The sequence below is a fragment of the Pinus tabuliformis genome, chromosome 8 (genome assembly GCF_031772625.1).
Source record: "Pinus tabuliformis cultivar Carrire ecotype Pingquan chromosome 8, CPIR1, whole genome shotgun sequence".
Taxonomy (NCBI): Eukaryota; Viridiplantae; Streptophyta; class Pinopsida; order Pinales; family Pinaceae; genus Pinus; species Pinus tabuliformis.
Genome location: NC_142294.1, coordinates 820,361,593 through 820,376,611, shown reverse-complemented (window position 1 = coordinate 820,376,611; position 15,019 = coordinate 820,361,593).

The following is a 15,019-nucleotide window of genomic DNA, read 5'->3' as shown; positions in this document are numbered from 1 at the left end:
TTCTTAAGAAGATCCATTCTCTATTCATTGCACTTGGTAAGCTGAAACTTGATGAGAATCCTCAAATCAATGAAAAGTGATTTTGTAGGCCAAACAAGATTTATGATGATCATTCAAACATTCATTGAGTTAAAAAAAAATTAACAAAATGAATTTCTTTTGTATTAAAAGCTTGTTATGTTCACATCATACAAGAAGTTAATAAAAAGCATAGATTAATAGCTATAAAAATAGTACTTCAAAGAGATCCAAGATTTCAAAATTGCTACTTATTAATTAATATGTTCTTGTTATCCTAAGATAAACAATTACAACCACTTGTAATATCTCCTAACATATCGAGCTAACACAAATACTACTTTTCAAAAAATTAAAAACTTGAGCCTTTTTGAAGTCATTCTCATTAAGGGCTTCTTCTTTGATTTCATAATGAAGGTTGGGATTTTTATCTACAATTCCCATCTCCCCGTTGCGTTGATCTTCTTGAACTTCCTCATTTTTCACCACAATTCAAATAGAAACAATGAACACATTAAAAGTCACAATCAAGAAGTATGAGTTATCCATGTAAGCTTCTTAATTTTCTTTCTTTATTGAGCCAAGGTCTTGGTTATTTATAAGTTCCTTGAACTATATCTTCAATTTTAGTGGACATTCGATTGTTGAAGAATTTTTTTCTAGATTTTAGTGACATGATGTTCACATCTTTAGTGAGGTCTTCCCAAATTAGAGGTCTCATATTTGGACATAATGTTCAAAATTTCCATGACCTACCATTATTTACCAATTCTTGTAATTGTTTCTATAACAGTAGAATGAGACAATTCCTTCTCCCAATTCAAGATGGATCAACGAGAGACAACAAACTCAAACCAAAGATAGGCCAAAGGACTGATGAGAACATAAGAAGCTCATATTGGGAATATCCAACCTCACCAGAAGAATCAATGCCAAATTTATGTACTATTTCATTCATAAATGATATCTCAACACATGGGTCTATTTGCTCTTAAAGAAATTTTAGATATCTGGTAAATATAAAGAGTTTGAGGCTCTCATAGAGAACCATAAAGAGAATAAAATAAAGGTGTTGAGGACAAATGGTGGTGATTTTTATGAAATGAGTTCATGGATTTTGTAAAAATCATTTTATATCAAGTAAAAAGATTAATCCATACACATCCCAACAAAATGGAGATAAAAAAGGAATGAACATGATTGTGATGGAAAAGGCAAGTCTATGCTCAATGGTGTAGGGTTATCACAAGAATTTTGGGTAGAGGCATTGATTACCACATGCTACCTGGTAAATTGATCATTAATATCAACATTGGTAGATAAATCGTTGCACGAGGCATGGAGTAGTAAAACCCCACACTTAAACATATTAATTTTTTTTTCTTTTATAATTCTTATTTTATCTTTCAAATGGAAAATAGGAGTAAGATGGATAATAAAGATAAAAAAACGTATATTTATTGGTTCATAAATACGGTATAAAAGGTTATAAAATTTGGAACCCAATAATAAAAAATATTATTTACAATTGATTTGTATTAATTAGAGATGTTAAAGTTGTTCCCAAGTAGGAAATCCAAAATCATAGATAATAGAGTTTGAGTTGGAGGGTGAAGAATCCAACTCAACAAAATAAGATGTACTAGAAGAGGAAGAATCTTAGACTCCAAACTTGAAAGGATTGATTTTGAGATAGAAGGAACAAAAGAAGTATCTCCCACTTGATTTTCATTCTATTTTAATTTCCATTATTGATAATGATACGATAAATATTAGGAAGGTAGTGGTTTTACAAGATAGTAGACTCTAGAGGAAGGGGGTGGTTGAAGAAATAGATGTCTTAGATTAAAATTGTGACTTGGGATCTATTTGATTTGTTAGTTAGAAGAAAACCTATTGGTATAAAATGGGTCTTTAAGATGAAGTTGAATGCATAAGTTAAGGTGGACATGTACACATATTTCCTAGTAGCAAAGGGATATTTCCCGGTGGAGAGAATTGAGTTTGGTGAGATTATTTTCTCCTATGGAAAAATTACCTTTTGTTATATTTATTTTCCCTATTTCTATTTCTTTTGATATTAAAGTGGATTAAATGGATGTGATGATAGTATCATATTGAAGATATTGAAGAGGAAATGTATATTAAATAAGAAAACGGTTTTGCAATGAAGGGAAAGGAGTTGGTTTGCAAGTTGAAGAAGTCCCTATATGGACTATAATAATAACCAAGAATATGGTATCAAAAGTTTAATACATACATATTGGGACTTGTTTTCTCAAGACATAAATATAATTATTGTGTGTATTCTAACCATGTTGCTGATCATTTTATTTATTTGGATTTTCATTTTGATGATGTGTTGTTGACTGCAAACAACAAGGAAATCATCAAGGATGTCAAGGCTTAGTTTCCTTCATCTTTTAGATAGTCCAAATCTGGACCTCTTTTACATAGTCCAAATTGCCCCACAGATTAAGATGTTTCTTGCATTTCCATTGAGGTTTATCCTTTCAATCTTTCCAATCACATCATACAATGGATCTTCATGTTCTAATGAAGTGGTTGAAACTTCATGGGGGAGGGGGAAAATAGTGCTTCAAAATAATATTTTAGAGATTGATCCAAGAAAGGGATACCAATTTCAAGATGTGGAATCTCATTATCAAATTCATTATATGTCTTTACATCAAATATATCTAGATGATCAAGTTGTTACTCAATTTGTTTGACATTTTTGGAAGATTCAAGAAACATTTAATTGCGGGAAAGATTGGACTTCTTATATGTATCATCATAAAGATGATGTGCCTTGGTTGTATTTGAGTTCCTCAAGAAGATGCACTTCAGACTCCTTGCATCAAGCTTGTTTCTTTGTTCATTAGGAATCAAGGCATAATATTTGAACCAAAGACCCTAAGATGCCTCACCAAAAGAATATAGCCATGCCACATTTCGTATGGAGTATTTTTTCCAAGAGCACGAGATCGACATTTGTTTTTCACATATATTGCACATGGAACTGTGTTATCACAAAATCTGACCCTGATAGGCTGCTAATCAAGTAGACTCTGAGTAACTCTTTCAAACCAATCTTTTGGTTGAGGCTTAGCCTCCTCAACCTGAGAGGGCTCTCTCAATAGGTTTAAGATTTTTGATTAATGATTAGATGGCTAACTCTAGGAATAAAAATGGAAAAAAATGCATAACTGGTTGAATCAAAGATTAGCAAACATCTATTGGGATATGGAGTCAAGATAGTCTTCAACAAAACATCATGATCAACAAAACATGGAAGTCAAGGCACTTGGAGTTTAGGTTTATAAGTAAAACAGTAACACAGTTAATCAACACAGTTTACAAGCATGTGAAGGAAGTTAGAGCATTTTCCAATGAATTCTAAGTATCACAAGCTCATACCACTGCAAATAAGTAATTGAAAAAGGCCATAAAAACATCAAACACATAAACCCCTTGTGAATCTTGAGTAGTAAAACTGATCTTTGTATTAAGTTTGAAAAACCACAGTCTCTTACAATAACAAAACTTTCTTTTGCTAAAAAAATTACCAACCCTGAGGAATTTGACCTCATGTTTCATATAGATTATTTACAACCTTGGATTCTATGATCCATCCTTAGGAGAATTCGAATTTCTAAAATTGGCACCTATCTACTCATAAAACAAACTCTTAATTACAAACTGACAACTAACTATATTTTAGGAGTCCTAATACAAATAGGAGTGAAACTCTTAAAACATGTTTCAACAACCTTATATAAGACTTAAATACATTATTTGACAGCTACTAATCCATGTCTTTGACCTTTATGATGCCTCCAACATTGTTACCAACCCTGCTAATCTCTAGAAACTGTCTTTGAACAACATGTGTAAAACTGGAAAATTCTAATTTTTGTAAATATGGCTTCAAAGAAAGCCTAGTTTCTCTCAGCTGGTAACACTTTTGAGGAAAGTGAGAGATTTTATTGTATCTGGAGATTTTATGAAGATAAACCTCTTTCAGAATTCTTAAATACTTTTGCATTTGGCTAGAAACTGATCATGAAGTGAACTACTAAAACTAGAAAACAAAGTTTTTCTCTCAATGACTTTCAACAGTTTTGTAGCACACGTTGGGTCATCAATTTCTCCCACCGCGTAACGAATTTAAAGAAACTGAGAGAGGTTTTTTTAGCTAGATATGTTAGGAAGCAAAACCTCTTTCATTTTTCAAAAATTAGTTTTATATTTCTCAGGAACCCCTTTGGAAGTTGACTTCTAAAAACAGAAAAAAGAGCATACATAGCAGTTTCATAGCGCAAATCACCTTTTTTGAAGTAGTTGCGCTACGAAATTGCAGATTCCCGTGTGATTTCAAAAATTTAACCCTAAAATTAATGGAATGACTTCTAAATGGAAAATGTGACCTATTTGACCATGAAGTGAACCTAAAGGACTTTATTTGGAAATGAAAGATGACATTTTAAGACTTCAAACCCTATCACTTACCCTTTTATCAAGACTAAAATGACCTTTAGACCTCCTTGAAATCATGACCAAAAGTAGAGTTGACACAATGATGTTTTGAGAATTTTTGGGTGATAACAGTAGCTCCACTAGGGATAGTGTGCCCTAGTGGTACACTACGAACCGATAGCTCCAATGCTGCTATCCATCCTTTAGAATAAAACTCTAAAATTCTACCCAATCTGCTCCCCAAGCTTTAATGGCCTTCACCTCGGGCTCAAGCTTGATGATCACTGCAGAAGAAACAAATCTGTATCTACTGAAAAGATGCTCGGTCAAATTTTTAGCTTATTCACACACTCCTACCTACCCTATCAGTTGCAACCTCCATTTGTAGCTCAAGGAACATGAAACTTCCAATGAAGCCAGTCATTGATCTGATCTGACACTTGAATCTCTTGACTATGCTTGAAGAAAAAATAAACATGATACTGAAATAACCAAGTCAGAATGAGATGTAACTGATCTTCAAGATGAAAATATAACTGGAAATCTAAACAATAAATCTTTTCCATGTAATCAGCTATATGGTCAAAAAAGACATGATTAGTTTGATGATTCTCACAACATTCTATATCTTCAGACAACTGATTCTCGACCACACAAAATTCCTTTAATATGCTATCCAACTGCTTTTCTGAATGATTCCCACAAACAATGTAATTTTCCTCATTATTATGATCATTCTTTGATGTAAGCTGCTGCAAAGTATGACATAAAAAATCAACCTTTTCCTTTGCCTGAGGGTTATAAAAGCTATCTTCCAGTATTTCTTCTTGGTGTTTGTAATGATTTTCATACTCTTTATGATCAAAATACTAGCAAGTTTGCTGCATCTTTACATTAATCTCAGAGGATGTAACATGGTCTTCATAAGTAAACCCCTGTTGATTTTCATGTTGCATTTTATGGGATGTTATCTTTTCTTCTTGGTGTTGAAATGTATTGTTATGAAGAGCTTATAAAATTTCTTCATCCATGAATTCATCATCATCATAAAAAATCCTCCAAATATTGAATAAAACTCACAGAATGTTTACAGCAATCTTTGACCAACAATAAGGAGGGATGACACTCTTTATACATCTCATAGAATACATCATGGAAATTAGCAAGAGAACATAATGAACCATTTTCCAAGCCTTTATACGAAGACCATGCTTTTCCTTCTAAAGTGGTCATAAACATCTTCATGAGACAATCTTCAGGGAATTGAACCTTAAGACTGTGTACATGCATATGGAACCTAACCAAATTAAGAGCAGCATTGTCTTTCTTTTCATCTTTGAATATTGGTAGATCATCTAACCATTCAACCTTTGGCATAGGATTTGGAAAACCAAGGATATGAGACCGATTCATAGGGGCATACCTGGCATTCATTCTTGCAATGGCACTCATCTTGAAAATTCATCAAGCTACTGATATTCTAGTAGTGGAGTCACCTTCCAATTTTTTATTTCATGTGTGGAGTCGCCAAGGTAGATGCAGCCTCGAACAGCTTCCTGAGCTCCTGCTACCTTCAAAAGTTCAACGTCTTGATTTTGGGAATGAGTAATCTTCAGGCTCTCGGCAGACGCACCAAAATGTTATCACAAAATCTGACCCTAATAGGCTGCTAATCAAGTAGACTCTGAGTAACTCTTTCAAACCAATCTTTTGGTTGATTCTTAGCCTCCTCAACCTGAGAGGGCTCTCTCAATAGGTTTAAGATTTTTTATTAATGATTAGATGGCTAACTCTAGGAATAAAAATGGAAAAAAATGCATAACTGGTCAAATCAAAGATTAGCAAACATCTATTGGGCTATGGAGTCAAGATAGTCTTCAACAAAACATCATGATCAACAAAATATGGAAGTCAAGGCGCTTGGAGTTTAGGTTTATAAGTAAAATAGTAACACAGTGAATCAACACAGTTTACAAGCATGTGAATGAAGTTAGAGAATTTTCCAATGAATTCTAAGTATCACAAGTTCATACCACTACAAATAAGTAATTTAAAAAGGCCATAAAAACATCAAACACATAAACCCCTTATGAATCTTGAGTAGTAAAACTGATCTCTGTATTAAGTTTGAAAAACCACAGTCTCTTACAATAACACAACTTTCTTTTTCTAATAAAATTACCAACCTTGAGGAATTCGACCTCATGCTCCATATAGAGTCTTTACAACCTTGGATTCTATGATCAATCGTTTGACTATGGATGACCATTCCCAAGGATCGATCCATTCATAATGTATCTTCAATCTGCCTGATTTTTGTTGGTTGCGACATTTTGCTGAGGAATGATTGTGCTTGCCACAATGGCAACACGGATGGAGATCAAAACATTGATATTCTATATGACCGGCTCTTTGACAATGAGAGCATTTCGGTTGAACATGAACTTCAGTTTGCGTGCAATTTTGGTTGACTACTACTTTCTCAGAACCTGCTGAGGTGAGTTGTTCAAGAAATCCTGCACTCACAAACTTAATTGGCTTGGAATAATTTGGGATATGTAATTTGGTGTCATCATTGACATATCCTAAGCCTCATTTATTCTTGTTATTTTGAATTTCTTCCCAGGGCTTGATGAGGGGTTTGGAAGAAATTGGAATTTGATCATGAACAACTTTGACACTTGAAGTTGTTGGGATGAATGACTTATTATCTGGATGGTTCAAAGACTTGAAAGTATCACTCTTTTCTTGCAATTCATTCCTTTGAAGTTGGGACTCAAGTTGAAGAAACTCAATGGTTTCATGTGTTTGTTGTAGATGCCGTGAAAGATCAGCAAGAGTTTCTTTGCTGATGTGCACCATGTCTTCATCACTCGAGATGATCAAACTGTGAAGAATGTTTAACAACTGAATATGTTTCGCCATCTAAACTTGCTTACTTGAAATCAACCTTCTTGTCGTAGATGTCGTGCTTTGAATTGTATCACTTGATTTGTTACTTGAATGACAGGATCACTTGCTATGGGACTTGAATGGCACGCTCGCTTTATGACGATCATGAACTTGTTTCTTATTTGCTTTAGAATTAAAATTCGTGCATTCAATAGAGTTTGCTTAAAGGAAGGGTGTCGAACACTGTCGAAAATGCACCCAAAAAAACTTACAATGGTTTTAATGACTCACATAAAACAAGGAATTCACTTGACTTAATTTGACTAAGTGCTTGACTTCTGATCAAATCAAAAAGTGGGTGTCGGATTCAACCGAGAATGCACCCGTATAATGCAATGTAATTGGAATTTGATTCACAAGTTCTTAAATTTGTTTGCAAGAATGTTGATGTAGACTTTGCTTTGAAATGATTTAACTTGATTAAGTGAATTTGCTTGTTGATGTAGAATGTTGATGTTGACAATCTATGATTATGAGTTGTATTTGCACAGATGCAAGTGTCGAGTTCAATTGTCCTTCCTTGACGCTATTCTGTTACAAGTGTTGTGCTTGCTTGCATTGAACTTTATGTGTGTGGTAAATGCGATCATTTATGTGTCAAAAATAGACACAAATCAAAAAGCAAAAACATGAAGCCATAAAACTCTCGCCATCACAAATACACATGGTGTACCTAAGATCCCCTTATTCAATTTCGGGCGGATCTTGGACACAATCACCACAAAAAGTTATGTCTTTATTAAACTTTGGAGTACATAATTTCTCAGCTTCACAACATTGCAATTGAAGCTTTCTCAAACAATGTGAATCTGACACTCACAAATTTGGAAGAAAATGCGTTCAAAAACCTGACTCAACCTCCTACCCCAATGAGCCTTCCATTGAAAAAATGTATCACTCCAAAGATTTCAAAACATCACCCTTATTACTCCATGACAAAACTTTAAAAAATACTTTTAAAAATCTCACCTTATTTCTCCCCAAAAAACACTATAATTAAAAAAATACACTTTTCAATTTCAATTTCAGCTCTGCTTAACTTTCACTCAACCATATTCCACTCCTTATCTCTCCAAAAACAATTTAATAAAAAATACACTTTTCAATTACGCTGTAGGGCTCATCGATTCTGGAGAAAAGCTTCGCCTTGAAATTCTGCAGCAGAAGGCAGTGAATCTCACAGGGCAACAGAAATGGCAGGATGCCTGAATTGCCAGAAATCATGCCCTCCAACGCCTCATCAATGTTACAGGCCTTGCCAATCTGTATGACAGTAGGAGGATGCTCCCCTATTACACCTCCAAGAATGGCACCGATTTCCTGTACGACTTCGTCAATCAGACTGCCGTGAAACAAGTGTTGAAGGCAGCTATGAATACCGAATGGGAGGAATGCAGCTAGACAATGTATGATAAGATGGGCGAGGATGTGATGAAGAGCAGTAAGTGGATGGTCGAAACCCTGGTGCGACGGAGGCCAATTCTTTTATATCAGGGGCAGTTTGACCTGCAGGACGGTGTTGACTCAACCGAAGCGTGGGTTTCTGTTCTCGATTGGGAAGGATTGGCCGATTTTCTGGTCTCCGAGAGAAGGGTGTGGGAAGTGTACAGTAAGCTCCCATTCAAATCTCAGAACTCGGTATGCTTTGACAACTCCGAACCTAGTACACCTCTCGATAGCTCGATTGTAAGACACTGGTTTCAACCTCGTGACGAACAAGGGCGCAACGGAATTGAATATATATGCTCCAATTTTTTAAATGTTTCTCATCGCTGCTTCTACTATCAACGTCAAATGCTACAGTAGCCAACTATGCAGTCCTTTCGAACAGCAGCTACTACACATGGCCTTCCAGGCAGTGATTCTACTAGAAGTCTCAATACTTCCACGTTTGGCAGTAGATTAGAAAACACAGAAATACAAGAAATAGCCATTTCAAATCGAACAACAAATTCTTCAAATTTTGCACCAAACTGTTTTCAATCTATATGAAAAAATTACCCGGTAGCCTAGTTTGCGATTTGTTGTGTGCAGGGTCCTCTGACAGCTTTGGTAGGAAATTCTTCAAAAAAAATCCAGTGAGCAGTGAAAGCATTGGCTTCTTTAACTTGTTACTCTTCCAAGAATGCATGGTGTGTCCAGGGGTTTTCATCAATTTGCTCGACTCCCTTGTCTCATTGAAAAAACTTCAACGACCCCGTCCACAACTTCGGTTGCTAACGGCTTGAGACAGGCTCAAAGAGTGCAATTTTATCAGCGACGAAACCCCGGATTCTCCAAATGGCCACACAGACTGTCAATCAACTGAAATTGGCAGTGACCCCCCTTTCTCTCTTTTTCTCTGGTGGTTGGGTTCCTTATTTTTGCGGCTCCTTCACGCACGGTGGCTCCTTCACGCGAATTAGTGGCTTGACCTTTCGGTCTTATTGCATTAATGCTACTCAGGTATCCTGGTTGATAATGTGACCCCTGCTTCGTTATGTCATGTGTGCCACTCAACGAACTACAGGGGGTGCGAACATTTCACGAAATGCAGAAAGCTTCATCGATCAAAATTGACACCACAGTGCCATGCTCAACCCGTTGTGACTCTGCAAACCATGATCGACCATATTGATTCGCCGCAAATTTAGCCTGTTGTGTGCAATAGGATTGCACCAGAAATGATCTGGATCCGGCAAATCGACTTAGACCTCCAAGACAAGGACACATAAATATTGATATGAGTGCTAGGCTTATGCTTTGAAGCAACAGGTCCAAGCATGGAAACAAGCCAAACAAATATATTCCATGCAGGAAATCAGGTGCCCAGTGATATGAGATATTTGTTAAGACTATTGCAATCAAAGTTACTGTGCAATGGTCTCCCCTGAACCAGATTCGATCTAGGGCGTAAGGGGATCGCTTCCAGGTTACAACCAAGCTCTGCCCTGCCTCTAATTTTTATAATCTCCGAGTCGGACTTCACGAGCAATGTTAGAATCCAAACTTCAAATCTCACATTCCACTATCAAACCCTTAAGCTCATGCTCAGCTCTAATTAATCTCACCGTAGCTCTGATACCACATATTGAAAAAGAGATTAACTCACACAAATTACAGAAAAACACATATAAAAACCAGAGACACAATATTGACGGAAAAAGGCTGAAGCCTCATGTATTCTCTCTCACTCTCATTCTTACATCAAAATAATTGAAATAGTGTTATAAATAAATAGATGAGAGATAGTGTTCTCAAGATAGTGCGTGCTATCTTAGACACCTTTGGTTGAGATAATTTCTCCTTTGGTTGAGATAATTTCTCACCAGACACACACCAATATAGGAGTTACCTAAACTAACTCCTATCTTAGAGGAACAACCCAAGAGTTAGGCACAAATTCCTAACTTGGAATATTTAATTAATTTATTTATTTTGGATTTATTATTGTTTTATGAGAGAGTCTAACAAAATTGACACCTATCTACTCATAAAACAAACTCTTAATTACAAACTGATAGCTAACTATCTTTTAGGAGTCCTAATACAAATAGGAGTGAAACTCCTAAAACATGTTTCAACAACCTTATCTAAGACTTAAATACATTCTTTGACAGCTGATAATCCATGTCTTCAACCTTTATGATGCCTCCAACAATGTTACCAACCCTGCTGATCCGCGACCTAACTGTCTTTGAACAACATGTATAAAACTAGAAAATTCTGATTTCTGAAAATATGGCTTCAAAGAAAGCCTTGTTTCTCTCAACCGGCAACAATTTCGATGAAAGTGAGAGAGGTTATTGTAGCTGGATATTTTATGAAGAGAAACCTCTTTTATAATTCTAAAAGACTTTTGAATTTGGCTAGAAACTGATCATGAAGTGAACTACTAAAACCAGAAAACATAGTTGTTCTCTCAATGACTTTCAGCAGTTTTGTAGCGCAGGTTGGGTCGTCCATTTCTCCCACCTCATAATTAATTTAAAGAAACTAAGAGAGGTTTTTGTATTTAAGTATGCTATAAAGAAAAACCTCTTTCAGTTTTCAAAAATGAGTTTTAGATTGCTCAGGAACCCCCTTGGAAGTTGACTTCTAAAAACAGAAAAAAGAGCATACACAGCAGTTTCGTAGTGCAAATCACCTTTTTTGAACTAGCTGCACTATGAAATTGCAGATTCCTATGTGATTGAAAAAATTTAACCCTAAACTTAATGGAATGAATTCTAAATGGAAAATGTGACCTATTTGACCATGAAGTGAACCTAAAGGACTTTTTTTGGAAATGAAAGAGGATATTTTAAGACTTCAAAACCTATCACTTACCCTTTTATCAAGACTAAAATGACCTTTAGACCTCCTTGAAATCATGACCAAAAGCAGAGTTGACACAATGATGTTTTGAGAATTTTTGGGTGATAACAAACTGCATCATCCCAAACAAGGAAAATTTTAAGGATGAAAATTTTTCTTGAAGTTTAAAAACATTGGCGAATCTCACCAATCCCTAATATGCAAACGATAAAATATTTATTGATATATTTGTAAAATTATTCAAATTTATAATGATTTTATATATAGTCTCTATATAATGATGGCTATTTTTAAGGTAAAATAATTTTATATTCTAAAATTTGGGCGAATTGTCTTTTATAAAAATTGGAAATCGACGAATCTTTTTTGTGGAAAAATCATGGAAAATTAGCCCACTGGGCGAACATTAGCCCCTAAAATTTTCCATGATCCCAAACCATCAAATTTGCATTTTTTTAAGAACATCATGGAACAAACCATGTTTATAGTAGTCATGTTCATTCTTTCAACAATGCTAGTATGTTGAGGATTGTGTGGAATTATAGTTTGATGTTGAATCTTGTGTTGGTGAAGATAATTTTCAAATTTATTAGGTGTATATTCTCCTCAATTATTAGTATGAAGAGAGTCAATATGTGATTATTCTTCATTTTGGATACATCCATGAAAGTTCTTAAAAGTTATGGAAATTTTTGATTTATCTTTTAACAAGTACAATAAACACATCCTAGTGTAATCATCAATAAAAAACATGATATGTTTATTTCGAGTAGTAGATTTAACAACATTGGGGCCACAACAAACAATAATGTATCAATTCATTTTTTCTACATTCTCTAGAAGTGGATTCATGGAAGGGTTCTTTGTTGTGTTTTCCAAGGATACAAGCATCACATTGTTTCAATTCTCTAGGAATAGTAGGAAAACGAGAAACACCATCCTTTATCAATAAACCAATGATGTCTTTATTAATATGTTCAAATATAACATTCCATAGAAGATTATATGGCAATATACCTTCATTATAGTGAGAGAGGTATGTCGAATTTATGTGCATGAGCATATGTCCCTTTCAACTTCAGAAATTTGTCATCCTCCACAAGTCATGAAAACAAATTTGTCAAAAGCCTTCCTTATTTCAAATTTTTTATCAAATATATGATTGGAATGGCCTTGCTATTGAATGTGCATAGGGGACAACGAATTCCTTCATAAATTTGGAAGATAGGGCACATCATGCAAAAGAAAATCTAGGAATCTAGTGTTGGGTGTGGAGCCTGATTATCTTCTGTATTCAAAGGTTTCAGCCAGATGTATACCCCAGGAAGACTGTACACCCCTCCACGTGGGGGGTGCGAGGGGGTAAATCCCCCCGGTTGGGGGGTCCAGGGGCCAGCGGTCCCCTGGCGGGGGTTCAGGGTCAGCGCCCCCGAAGCTAAAAATAGATGTAAAATTGCGTTGTAAAAGTCTAGTAATTTCTAGTCAATCTGGGCCGTTCATTAGGCGGATGATCTAACTGTAGAAGTTATGTTTAATTTAGGGTTTTTTTTCCCTAGAAGGAAACCCCTCACTATATATGAGGGAATTGTATTGCATCTATGTATATCTCTATATTTTGAGTGAGGAAAAGAGAGGAGATTGAGAGCGAAGAGGGTGTTACAGCGGATCTGCTGTAGGTTGTATCTCTTTGGTTTGTTGGGTAATATAATAAAAGAAGGACTGGTTGTTTCTCCGTGGACATAGCCCAAACTGGGTGAACCACATATATCTGTGTCTCTCTTGTTTTATGCATTTTCTATGTTTATATTTCTGCAATATTTTATGTGTTCCATTGCTCCGTAAGATATAATTTTCTAACAACTTGTATCAGAGCCGAAAGTCTATTTGGCTGATAAACTCGCAGGAGAGAAGGGTTCTTGGTTTGAGTGGGAGTAATGGTGGAAGATGGTAGGCTTAGGGTCGAAAAATTCAATGGCCAAAGCTACCCGCTGTGGAAGATGCAGATGGAAGATTATATGTATCAGAGAGATATGTACCTACCATTGAGCAGAAAGACAAAGAAGCTGATGAGTATGACAGACACAGAATGGGATATTCTCGACAGAAAGGCACTTGGAATAATATGGCTCTGCCTAGCAGCGTCGATAACGTTTAATATTTCAAGGCAAATAACAACACAGGGTTTAATGTCGGCAATGGCCAAACTATATGAAAAACCCTCAACCTCAAACAAGGTATTTCTTATGAAGTGTTTATTTAATATGAAGATGTCAGAAGGTGGATTTGTTGCAGATCATTTGAATGATTTTGATACAGTTACAAGTCAGTTAAGTTCTGTAGGGGTAAATTTTGATGATGAAGTTAGGGCTCTGTTATTTCTGTGCTCATTGCCAGAAAGTTGGAATGGCTTAGTTATGGCCATTAGTAACCTTGTCTGGATCTAGTACTTTAAAGTTTGATTATGTTGTCGGTGCAATCCTTAGCGAGGAAATGCGACGGAAAAGCTCCGGTGAGACATTAGGTAATGATTTGACTGCAAAGACTAGGGGAAGAAAAATGGAAAGAGTAAAGAACCCAAGATATCACAGTAAGTCAAGAAAAGGCAGATCCAAGTCCATATCGGGGATAGTGTGTTGGAAATGTGGGAAGAAAGGACACCTGAAGAAAGACTGCAAGTCTCGGAAGGGAAAAGAAGGAGATGCACAGTAAGAAACTAATCATGAAGTGAATGTAACAGGTGATGTGTTGCAAGATGCTTTGATTCTTTCATTAGAAAATATTATTGATGCCTGGGTGGTAGATTCAGGGGCCTCATTCCATTCCACACGTAATAAGAAACATTTTCATGATTATGTTCAAGGAGATTTTGGACAAGTTCGATTGGGTGATGATAAACCCTGTAAAATCGTTGGAATGGGTACAGTTTTCATAAAACAACAAAATGGAAATCAGTGGCTATTGAAGAAGGTAAGGCATGTTCCAGATCTGAAGAAAAATCTAGTTTCAACAGGGCAGTTGGGAAGTGAAGGTTGCATAACTACTTTCACAGATAAAACCTAGAAGGTCACTAAAGGATCCTTGGTAATAGAGAAAGGAGAAAAGGTTGGTACATTGCATTTATGCAATGGTATTTCTAATTCTGTTAATGCTTTAACCTCTACAGGAGAAGTTACGGCATTGTGGCATCATAGGCTCGGGCACATGAGTGAGAAGGGGATGCAGATTCTTCACTCAAGAAATTTGTTGCCAGGTTTGAAGCATGTTGATTTAAAAT